We start from the raw sequence: 9,089 nt of genomic DNA, 5'->3' as shown, positions 1-9,089 counted from the left end.
ATGTGAGCCCTGAATGAGAGAAGATTTGGAGACAGTCTCTCTTTTTTAATTCTTAAGTGGGTATTAAAGAATCATTTCTTTTCACCAAATTCCACCCTGGATTCATTCATTCGGTAAGCATTATTGAATTCTTCCTGCATGAGTGAGTATTGACCCTCGGCCAAGGGCTTTCTTAGACATAAGTCATTTGGTCTTGGAGACACGTCTGCCCTTAGTAGGTCCTGGCAACCACAGGATAAGATAACCCAGGGAAATCTTTATGGCCCCAGCTGAGGAACACAGGGAATATCATTAGAAAGCTACTAGAAACCCAAGCGGGGATGGAGTTCTGGATTCAGGGACTTCAAGTGGTTTAAATCAGGGGTCCCCAACTCCCAGGCCACGGGCCAGTACCGGTCCATGGACTGTTAGGAACAGCAGGGGGTGAGCAGCGGGCCAGCGAGTGAAGCTCCGTCTGTATTTATAGCCGCTCCCCACCGCTCACATTGCCGCCTGAGCTCCGCCTCCTGTCAGATCAGCGGTGGCATTAGATTCTCACAGGAGCGCGAACCCTACTGTGAACTGTGCACACGAGGGATGTAGGTTGTGCGCTCCTTATGAGAATCTAATGCCTGATGATCTGAGGGGGAGCCGAGGTGGTGACGCTAGTGCTGGGGAGCGGCTGCAAATACAGATGATCCTTAGCAGAGAGGTTTGACGGCACAGAGACCATCATAAATCAGCTGCTTGCAGGCTCATAGCAAAACCCTATCAGTGAGTGGCAAGTGACAAGCTGCATCTGGTGGCAGGCGTTATAGTGGCAGGTGAGTTGATGTACTTCAGCTGTACAGCTGCATCTGGTGGCAGGCTTTACGTCAGAATCCGACACTTATTTTAGTCCGTGTGTGACCCGCCCATTATTTTATTTACCACTTCCATCCGTGCCTCTTCCCCGCACTGCGCACTTGTCTCAGTCACAGTTCTAGTAAGCCCACAAGCTAACCCGAGCCAAAATGAGTAAAAAACAAACGTCACGGGAGAGCTTCTTTGCAAAGGGGTAAAGACCCAGTGATGAGACAGCAGAAGACGCTAAGGCTGCCAACAAGAAGAAAGCTGCATTTAAGAGAAAATACCAAGAGTCCTGCTTAAATTATGGGTTCATCGCAACAGGTGATTGACATTCTCCAAGCCCGCTTTATATAATATGTGGCTACCGGCTATCCAATGAAGCCATGAAACCTTCAAAACTGCTTTGCCACATGGAGACCAAGCACCCTGCATTAAAAGACAAGGCTTTGGAGTTTTTCAAAAGAAAAAAACATGAACACGAAGAACAGAAGCAATTACTGAAGGCCACCACTTCATCACATGTGTCTGCACTGTGAGCATCCTTCTTAGCGGCTGACCGCATTGCTAAAGCTAGGAAGCCGTTTACTGTTGGTGCAGAGTAGACCCTGCCTGCTGCTAAGGACGTTTGTCGTGAACTTTTAGGAGAGGCTGCAGTTCAAAAGGCGGCACGTGTTCCTCTTTCGGCTAGCATCCTAACTAGATGAATTGATGAAATAGCAGAGGATATTGAGGCACAATTGTTAGGATCAATGAGTCACCACGGCACGCAATCCAGGTTGACGAGTCTACCGCTGTTGACAACATGGCAACAGTGCTTGTTTTTGTGCGATATATTTTTCATGAGGATGTGCCTGAGGATATGTTAGGTGCACTTTTGTTGCCGACCGACACCACAGCTGCAGAACTAGTCAAGTCTTTGAATGATTACATGTCAGGAAAACTGAATGGGTCGTTTTGCGTCGGTATATGCATGCACAGAGCGGCTGCCGTGACTGGACGGCTTTCTGGTTTCACTACTCGGGTCAAAGGGGTCACTTCTGAATGTGAGTCCACACACCGTGTCATCGCAGAGAAATGCTGGCTAGCTGAAAAATGTCACCTTAATTTAACAACATTTTGCAGGATATGATTAAAATTATCAACCACGTTAAAGTACATGCCCTTAACTCACGTCTGTTCATGCAGCTCTGTGAGGATTTGAACACAGAACATCCGCATCTTCCCTTATACACAGAAGTGAGATGGCTTCTAAAGGCAGATCACTGGCCAGAGTTTCTGAGTTTTGAGAGCTGCTCCCCAGAGATTTCTTTTAGAAGAACAGTCACCACTGGCAGCACATTTCAGTGACACAGATGGGGTCACAAAACTTGCTTACTTGTGTGACATATTCCACCTGCTCAGCGACCTCAATCTGTCACTTCAGGGGAGAACGACAACTGTGTTCAAGTCAGCAGATAAAGTGGCTGCATTCAAAGCCGAACTGGAATTACGGGGGTGAGGAGTGAACACTGGGATTTTTGACATGATTCAAACATTAGCAGAGATTTTGAAAGAGACTGAGCCAGGGCCTTCTTTCTCCCAGCTGGTGCATGATCACCTATCTCAGCTTTCAGAAGAGTTTGAGCGTTACTTTTCCCACAAAAGACCCCTGAACTGGGAAGGAATGGATCTGCGACCCATTTGTGAATAAGGCAGGTGAATTGACCTTGTCCCTGCTAGAAGAGGATCAACTGCTTGAGATCGCAAGTGACGGTGGCCTTAAAAGTATGCTTGAGACAACTTCATATCTCCATGTGTTCTGGATTAAAGTCAAGGTGGGATATCCTGAGATTGCCACAAAAGCACTGAAAAGCCTGCTTCCATTTCCAGCATCCTATCCTTGTGAAGCAGGGTTTTCTGCAGTGATGGCCACCGAAACGAGATCACCGAGTAGAGTGGACATAGCAACACACTTCGGGTGTCACTGTCTCCCATCACCCCCAGGGGGACCATCCAGTTGCAGGAAAGCAAGCTCAGGGCTCCCACTGATTCTGCATTATGGTGAGTTGTATAATCATTTCATTATACATTACAATGTAATAATAGTAGAAATAAAGTGCACAATAAATGTAATGCGCTTGAATCATCCCCAAACAATTCCCACCCCACTCCCCACTCTGTGGAAAAACTGTCTTCCACGAAACCGGTCTCTGGTGCCAAAAGGGTTGGGGACTGCTGTTTTAAGTCCCACTTCATGATTGGCCAGCTGGGTATTTTGCACAAGGTACTTAATCTTTCTGGGCATCCGTTTGCTCACAGGGCTGTGGGCAAGATGAAATCAGAGAATCTCAGAAGCTTCTCAGCACAACGGCCTGCTCACTGGAAAAGCATTCAGTGGCTGTTAGCTGTTGTTACAAATAGTAACAATGCTCTTAGCAAAACTTAAGGACTCAGCCTCCAAATGGAAATTTTTAAGGCAAATTATGTTCTTAGTTAATTCGTGGACACAATTAAGGATCTTTGTGAGGTTATCTATTTTAAAAAGCGTTGCCTCTGAGTGTTCCTGGAAATTACCTCAAGAAGCTCTAACATCTAACTAAGTTAGAGACCATAGTTAATTATGGAATAAAACTAGAGATACTGATGTTACTAGAGACTTCAGGATTTTTCTTCCCCTTTTAATTAGTGTGGTTCCCTTAGATACTTAATACAACTTACACTTCTTCCCTTTGTCACTAGGAAACTGTTTGGTGAAAGGTGTTTCATGTTCTGAGCCAAGAAAAAAAGGAAGGTTTAGCCTTTGTAGCCATATTCATGCACAGGTCTGTGTTTCTTATACTATTTATTACATACAAACAATTTTTTGAAGTGTGGAACTCATCCCGTGACCCCCTCACACACACACACACACACACACACACACACACACACACTTCCAATCAATGGCAATAAAACTAAAGGAGCCAAAACTAAAGAGATTTCAGGCCAGCTCGTCATAAGATGCAGGCTCTCAAGCTTCATGGGTTTGCTGAATTTTCTCCTTGGCTGCTGGAGTTGGACAGGTGAGAGGCTGAGGGTGCTGATTCATTATGAGGTGGTGGTGATGATTTAGGTCAGGTAGGGAGGCAGAGAAGTGGCCCATCAGGGCGGCTACTGGAACGCAGGGGACCTGAGGGTTGTGCTTAGAAAATGCAGGCAGAGAAGGGCCACAGTGGTGGGAAAAGGTAGGCAAGGGCTAAGCTGGGGACAGCTTACGTGACAACCAGAAGCTGAAAACTGAAGAGATAGCTGATCGCCAGAGAAATCCAACAGAGCAGACTTTGAACTTGTCAGGAGCAACCGCAGAAGGAGTTCTTTCCCGGTGTGGGGTGAGTGAGCAGGGTCACAGCTCAGGCTGCCGTTTACAGACTTGGCTTAGGACTCCTGGGGACCGAATGTAGGAAAGGGCCAGGGCGCGTGGACCCGGTCATCCTCTAAACATTTATTCAGTGCTTCCTCTGTGCTGGGGGCTGTAACACCTTTAAAGAGATGACGGATGACTGTCCCCAACAGAGGCTGGAAGTGCAGGATGGTGGTGTCAGCAGGGGTGGTTCTTCCTGAGACCTGTGACCAGGAATCTGTTCCAGGCCTCTCGACTAGATGCTGGTGGTTTGCTAGTAATTGAGAAAAAAAATTATTTATTATATTTATTTATTTGGGGCTGCACTGGATCTTTGTTGCTGTGCGTGGGCTTTCTCTAGTTGTGGCGAGTGGGGGCCACTCTTTGCTGCGGTGCGCAGGCTTCTCATTGCGGTGGCTTCTCCTGTTGTGGAGCACGGGCTCTAGGCATGTGGGCTCCGTAGGTGCGGCACACGGGCTCGGCAGTTGTGGCTCTTGGGCTCTAGAGCACAGACTCAGTAGTTGTGGTGCACAGGTCCATCTGCTCTGCGGCATGTGGGATCCTTCCGGCCCAGGGCTTGAACCTGTGTCCCCTGCATTGGCAGGCGGATTCTTAACCCCTCCGCCACCAGGGAAGCCCGTTGGTAATTTTTAATGTTCCTTGGCTTGTGTTGCATCACCCTGATCTCTGTCTTCATCTTCACTTGGCATCTCCCTGTTGTGTGCAGGTCCCTGTTTTCAAACTTCTGGATTTTTATAAGAGCACCAGTCACATTAGACTAGGGCTCACCTTCATTGCCTCATGTTAACTTGGTTACCTGTGCAAGGACTCTATCTTCAAATAAGGTCACATTCCTAGGTAGTGGGAGTTAAGACTACAAAGTATCTTTTTTTAAAATTGAAGTATAGTTAATTTGCAAATTTGGGTAGTTTCAAGTGTGCAGCAAAGTGATTCAGTTAAACATATATATTCTTTTCAGATTCTTTTCCATTATAGGTTTTAAAAAATATTGAGTATAGATCCTTGTGCCATACAGTAGGAACTTATTTTATATATAGGAGTGTATATATTTGAATCCCAAACTCCTAATCTATGCCCCTGCTATCTGCTTTGGTAAGCATAAGTTTGTTTTCCATGTCTGAGTCTATTTCAGTTTTGTAAATAAGTTCATTTGTGTAATTTTTTAAGATTCCACATAAAGTGATATCATATAATATTTGTCATCCACTGTCTGACTTATTTCACTTAGTATGATAATCTCCATGTCCATCCGTGTTACTGCAAATGGAATTATTTCATTCTTTTTTATGGCTGAGTAATATTCCCTTGTGTGTGTATATATATATATATATCATATCTTCTTTATCCATTCATCCATCAATGGACACTTAGGTTGCCTCCATGTTTTGGCTATTGGAAATTGTGCTGTTGTGAAGATTGGGATGCATGTATCTTTCCAAATTAGGTTTTCTCTGGATATATGTCCAGTAGTGGGATTGCTGGATCATATGGTAGCTCTACTTTTAGTTTCTTAAGGAACCTCCATACTGTTCTCCATAGTGGCTGTACCAATTCACATTCCCACCAACAGTGTAGGAGAGTTTCCTTCTCTCCACACCCTCTCCAGCATTTATTATTTGTAGACTTTTTATGGTGGCCAGTCTGACTGTTGTGAGGTGATACCTCATTGTAGTTTTGGTTTGCATTTCTCTAATAATTAGCTATGTTGAGCATCTTTTCACGTGCCTTTGAGTTTATTTCTGTATATGGTGTTAGAGAATGCTCTAATTTCATTCTTTTACATGTAGCTGTCCAGGTTTCCCAGCACCACATGTTGAAGAGACTGTCTTTTCTCCATTGTATATTCTTGCTTCCTTTGTCATAGATTAATTGACCATAAGTGAGTGGGTTTATTTCTGGTTTTCTATTCTGTTCCATTGATCTATATGTCTGTTTTTCTGCCAGTACCATACTTTTTTGATGACTGTAGCTTTGTAATGTAGTTTGAGGTCAGGGAGCATGAGTCTTTCAGCTTCATTCTTCTTTCTCAAGATTCTTTTGGCTACTTGGGGTCTTTTGTGTTTCCATATAAATTAAAAAATTTTTTGTTCTGGTTCTGTGAAAATGCCATTGATAATTTGATAGAGATTGCATTGATTCTGTAGATTGCCTTGGATGGTATGATCATTTTAACAACATTGATGCTTCCAAATCAGGAATCTGGTATATCTTTCCATCTGTTTGTGTCGTCTTCAGTTTCTTTCATCAGCATCTTAAAGTGTTCAGAGTAGAGGTTTTTGCCTCCTTAGTAGGTTTATTCATAGGTATCTTAATCTTTTTGATGGAGTGGTAAATGGGATTGTTTTCTTAATTACTCTTTCCAATATTTTGTTGTTAGTGTATAGAAATTCAACAGATTTTTGTATATTAATTTTGTATCCATCAACTTTGCTGAATTCATTGATGAACTGTAGTAGTTTTCTGGGAGCATCTTTTGGATTTTCTACAGGTTTACTTCTTCTTTTCCAATTTGGATTCCTTTTATTTCTTTTTCTTTTCTGATTGATGTGGCTAGGACTTGCAAAACTATGTTGAATAAATGTGGCAAGAGTGGGCATCCTTGTCTTGTTCCTGATCTTAGAGGAAATGCTTTCAGCTTTTCTGCATTGAGTATGATGTTAGCTGTGGGTTTGTCCTATATGGCCTTTATTTTTTTTTTTTTTTTTTTTTTTTTTTTTTTTTTTTTTTTTTTTTTTTTTTGTGGTACGCGGGCCTCTCACTGTTGTGGCCTCTCCCGTTGCGGAGCACAGGCTCCGGACGCGCAGGCTCAGCAGCCATGGCTCACGGGCCCAGCCGCTCCGCGGCACATGGGATCCTCCCAGACCGGGGCACGAACCCGTATCCCCTGCATCGGCAGGCGGACTCTCAACCACTGCGCCACCAGGGAGGCCCTATATGGCCTTTATTATGTTGAGGTGTGCTCACTCTATGTCCATTTTCTGAGGAGTGTTGGTGTTCACTCTATGTCCATTTTCTGAGGAGTGTTTCTCATAAATGTATATTGAATTTTATCAAAAACTTTTTCTGCATTTATTGAGGTGATCATATGGTTTTTATTCTTCAATTTGTTAATGTGATATATCACACTGATTGATTTCCAGATATTGAAAATCCTAGGATCCCTGGGATAAATCCAGTTGATCATGGTGTACAATCTTTTTAATGTATTGTTGGAGTTGATTTGCTAGTATTTTGTTGAGAATTTTTGCATCTGTGTTCATCAGTAATATTAGCCTGTAGTTTTCTTCTTATTTTCATATCTTTGTTTGATTTTGGTGTCAGGTTGATGGTGGCCTCATAGAATGAGTTTGAAAGTACTTCTTCCTCTGCAGTTTTTGGAATAATTTCAGAAGGATAGGTGTTAACTCTTCTCTAAATGTTTGGTAGAATTCACCTCCCTCCCTCCCTCCCTTCCTTCCTTCTTTCTTTCCTTCCTTCCTTCTCTTTTGTACTTTGGACAGTACTCATATTTGTTATCTGTAGGAAGTTTGGGTCAGGTAAGAGCATAGTTGGTTTTATCCAAAGTGGAAAACTATGGTGGTGGCTTTTTTAAAGTGATAAAAGGCAGTGTGGTGTGGTGAGTGATCACGGCTTTGGAATCACACTGCCTGGTTTCAAATCTTAGCTTTATCACTTACACTCTGTGTGTCCTTGGACAAATTACTTAACCTCTTTATATCACCTAGGCTGTAAAATAGGTGAAAAATGTTACCTATTTCATAGGCTTATTATGAATATTAAATGCATAATATGCCTTGCAGTTTCTGATATATAAGTGCTAATAAATGTCAGGTGTTTTCATTCTTATCAGCAATATTAATAATGATAAAAGGGGAAACTCAGAATATTCTGAGAAATCCTACTTAAGAAGGATGTATCTCAAATTCTTCCCTCAAGCTTAAGGGGACTAAATCCATTATATTAAAAATGATTATTAAATGTTTACCAAGTGCAAACTGTGGACTGATTTTACTAAGACACATAACACACAGTTCCTATTATTGATGAGTAAATGTATGTGTCATTTCCAAAAGTCAAAAAATAATGAGAGAACAAAGTGAAATGTATAAATTGTCTGAGCATAGTGCACATATAGAGCACAAAGATCAAGTGCTTAATTTTAAAAGAGATCCTTGTTTCTCACCAACATGTTTACCCCAGAATCTATCCATGATCTGAGAGAGATTTAAGTTTTAGACAACCAAGCTTATTGGTGAGCATTCTGGGCTTAAAATCTGTAGTAAAGAGAGGTGATACTATCTCACCTACCATTGACTTTTTTTTGGGGGGGTGGGGGGTGGAAAGGGCAAAAAGAAGTATGCAGGTGGCAGTGGAAACAAGATTCAAGATGGGCAGCAAAGTATTGTTCTTCTTGGCAAGTTGAAGCCCCCAGGGCAAAGACTGAACTGGACAAGGTTTGTTTTACGTTCCCTATGTTTGGTGCTTTGAGATGCAGTGGTCAGGGCTGAGCAGAAAGGCACTCAGTGCATGAGGATATAGGATGACATGGGGTGCAGTCTTGGGGGGTATAGTCCTCCGAGGAAGATATCTTTCCACTGAGGTCGAAAGGCTGAGTAGAAGTTGGTGCAGACAGAGTAGATGAGGGGAGAGCACTCCCAGCAGCAGGAACAGAATGTGCAAAGATTTCCCAGATGAAGGAAACACGGTGAATTCACGAAAGGGAAGGGAGGCCAGAGGCTGAAGAGCTGAGTGAGAAGAGATGAAAGTAGGAAAGAGCAGAGGCCAAAGAATACTGTCCTTGTTGGCTACAGGCAACATCCTCATTCTTATCCCAAGAACAAGGGAGCTATTGAAAGGTTCACGTTGAAGGATACAGGTCAGG

This window comes from Hyperoodon ampullatus (genome assembly GCF_949752795.1).
Source record: "Hyperoodon ampullatus genome assembly, chromosome: 6".
Taxonomy (NCBI): domain Eukaryota; kingdom Metazoa; phylum Chordata; class Mammalia; order Artiodactyla; family Ziphiidae; genus Hyperoodon; species Hyperoodon ampullatus.
This window is presented reverse-complemented; position numbering follows the sequence as displayed.